Consider the following 3752-nt stretch of genomic DNA (forward strand, 5'->3'; position numbering starts at 1 on the left):
CTGGCCGGGGAGCCCGGGCTCCTGGCCCCCCGGGCGGGACAGTGTGGCCGCAGAACCAGCTCGCAATGGCCCTGCGCTGTTTGGACGAGACACTGAATTGCTTTTCAGAGATAACCAAAACCCCAAGTGATGCGCAGGAAGCAGCGCCCAGGAGAGACCTTTGATCTCTAGCTGCACTGGGGGCCAAAGTCCTTCCCGCGGGACCCAAAGGCCATACGTAAAGGGAGCTTGACCTCGGAAACCCCACGGGAGAGCGAAAGCGGGTCCGCTGTGCGCTGGATCCGTGCCGCAGCCCCTCCGCGCCGAGGCCGAGGCCCTCCCGCTTCCCCTGCCCCAGCCCTCGGTCACTCAGCATCAAATGAACCGCTATTTTCAAAAACCCGGTGTCACGGTGTGGTGGGCAGTCAGGTCGACGGGCAGGTACAGTAGGTCGCCAGGGCGGGAGCCCCAGGGGCCTTGCAAGGGACCATCAGCTGTGGGGTGGGACCTGGCCCCGGTGACTTCTCCTCCCCTAGCAAATCGCTGGCCTGCCCTGCAGTTGGGACCCCCTGACTTCTCCTCCCTGAGATCACATCCACGCCTCAAGTTGTATGTGAGCTCCAGGCCCAGGTCAGCAGCCAAACTCAGGGCCAGCTGCCTGGAGTAACGCCCCTGCCCTGGGTCCGCCAGCCAATCAGGAGACCGCTGCCCGGAGAGGACACACCTGGAGCTGCCGAGCAGGACACTGAGGGCCCCCCCTTGGGCCGCCCCTTAAAACCCTTCGGAGAGGACCCGGTGCCTCTCCCTCGGGGAGCAGCCTCTGCCTGCCCCAGGCACCTTACCTTTGGCTTCCTCTACCAGCCGTTCTCAACCTGTGGGTCGCAACCCCTTTGGCGGTCAAACGGCCCTTTCACAGGGGTCGCCTAAGACCATCCTGCATATCAGATATTTACATGATGATTCATCACAGTAGCAACATGACAGTGATGAAGTAGCAACGAAAATAATTTTATGGTTGGGTCACCACACGAGGAGCCGTGTTTAAAGGGCCAGAAGGTTGGAAACCACTGCTTCTAACCCAAGCTGCAAGGGACTTTTTCTTTACCCCCTCAGCTTGTTCCTCAGCCCATTTCTTCCAGGAATCACTTCTTCCGCCTCTGTGACTTACCAAGTCAATGTTCTCTTACAGTGTGGGCTTCGGCTCTGAATTCTTTCCCAGCCAGAGCCCTGGTACCGATTCTGCTGAAGCCAGTTTTGGGCTGACCCCACCGGTCCGACACCTGGTGCCATTCCCACCCCCTGCAACAATGGTATTGGTTTCTATGTGCATCAGGCCTCGAACCCTGACAACTAACAGCAGTCCTCAGACTGAGGCCGAGCTTCCCCAGAAGCCCCCGGGACGGAGGATCCGCTGGCTGGGAGGGGTGGCCTGGGTCTGGGGCCAGCAGCTATCAGGCTCTGGACACGGGAACCCTGGCCCCACGAAGGACCGCTGGTCATGGGACGACGGACCACTCAGCTGGGCCAAGGGCAGCGCCAGGGTCTCGGGGAGGACGTTCTCTACTTGGAGTCACCCACAAGCACAGCGGTCGGTCCGGATCCCAGCCCCGGGCACGGCCTCCGGGGGCAGGAGGTGGCCGGTGGGAGGCTGGAGGAGAAGGAACAGACAGCATCAGGCCGGCGGTTACCGTAGGCCCTTGATTTACTCCCAAGTCATCTGGGAGGAGGAGCACTTCTATTAACATTTTAAAACGAGGAGTCGCTAAAGGAGAGAGGAGTGTGGACTGGGCACTTGCGCAGGCGGGCGAAGACGGTGTTCCCGGGGGAAGGTCACCTTCACGGCGATGTCACTCAGCCCACTGCCACCGCAAGCAGGGGTCAAAGGTGAGCCGCCAACAGCGCCTCGTCCGGGGAAATCAACATACACAGAAAACAGGCCGCGGCCTCTCCACTTCCGTGTCCCTGAGGCGGCCTGCGTTGACCCTCAAGCCTCCTCCTTCCACCCTTGTCTCACGGTCCCCTTCTCCGCTGCCAGGCACCGCGGCGTGTCTGCCCCAGAGCTGCTGGGGAGAAGGGGTCCTTCAAGGTCTCCACCAGAGACGGCGGGGCAAAGGCCCGCCCTCCGAGGGGCCTGCTGGTCTCCTGTTGAACGTAATCTTAAGCAGCTTCACGGAACATCGAGGTCAGACGAGGCCTGGCCACGATGGTCCAGTACAAAACCACGGCCAGTCTGTCACCATGTGTGAACACAGGCAAAACATGACACCATGCCCGGCCGGTGTGGCTCAGGGGCTGAGCATCGGCCTATGAACCATGTTGGTCACAGTTCGATTCCCGGTCAGAGCACAGGCCCAGGTTGCGGGCTCGATCCCCAGTGTGGGGCGTGCAGGAGGCAGCCGATCCATGATTCTCTCTCATTGCTGTTTCTCTCTCCCTCTCCCTTCCTCTCTGAAATCAATTTTTTAAAAAAATGAGCCAACCTGTTAAGGCTGCCAGTGGTTCAAAGCAGGGTGGCCACAGGTCACCTCTGTCACTTCCTGCTGGAACATTCTAGGGTTCCATGCTTGCTCCGTGCTCCCCTGCCTGTGCTATTCCCACTGTCATCGCTTCTGTGGCTTTCTGATTCCAAACCCGTGTTGTTTGTGCCCGATGTGGGGAGGCTGGGGTGGAGCCTACAGCTGCCAGCATATAGGGGATGGCACTGCCACACAAAGGTGGCACCCACACAGGGGTGGCCTCACACGCCCTTCCCCTAGCCCAGTGATGGCGAACCTTCTGAGCTTGGAGTGTCAGCATTTTGAAAAACCCTAACTTAACTCTGGTGCCGTGTCACATACAGAAATTTTTTGATATTTGCAATCATAGTAAAACAAAGACTTATATTTGTGATATTTATTTTAGATATTTAAATTCCATTTAACAAAAAAAATCAACCAAAAAGATGAGTTCGCGTGTCACCCCTGACACGCGTGTCATAGGTTCACCATCACTGCCCTAGCCCCACCCTCGTGCTTGAACACTTTCTCTGCCAGGTCAGACACAGAGAAGACAGAAAAAGGGACTCGTGCCCTAAAGGGCCTCATGCCCTGGCCGGTTTGGTTCAGTGGATAGAGCGTCGGCCTGTGGACTGAAGGGTCCCAGGTTCGATTCCTGTCAAGGGCATGTACCTTGGTTTCCGGCACATCCCCAGTAGGGAGTGTGCAAGAGGCAGCTGATCGATGTTTCTCTCTCATGGATGTTTCTAACTATCGCTCTCCCTTCCTCTCTGTAGAAAATCAATAAAATATGTTTTAAAAGAAAAAGAGAAAGGGCCTCGTCCTTCCCCATCCACCTGCGATCTCTGACTCTCCTTTCCGATGGGACTCCGGGTGCCTAAGGTACTAAGTCGGGGGCTCCTATGCAGTCCCTGCAGCCTACTCTTCTGCCCACCCCCCCCCACCCCCCCAGGAATGGCTAATTGGCTTGGAAAAGACAGTCCTTGGTGAAAGAGGCAACTCCGAAGTTTTTCACCAGCTGTGCAAAGTGATAAAGGGCGTTCGAGATCCTAGACCAGTCAGCTGCTCTGTCTGTAGCAGCCAGAGAGAGAACGGCTGATGGTCTCTGTTGAAACTCCAAGTCTCGAGAACCAAGATGGCGGCATAGGTTAACGCCGGAGTTTGCTGCCTTGAACAACCACTTCAAAAGTGAAACTAAAAGACAGTACGGACACCATCCAGAACCACAGGAACACTGGCTGAGTGGAAGTCCTACAACTAGGAGGAAAGAGTAACGCG

This window comes from Myotis davidii, unplaced genomic scaffold (assembly GCF_000327345.1).
Source record: "Myotis davidii unplaced genomic scaffold, ASM32734v1 scaffold3211, whole genome shotgun sequence".
Lineage (NCBI taxonomy): Eukaryota > Metazoa > Chordata > Mammalia > Chiroptera > Vespertilionidae > Myotis > Myotis davidii.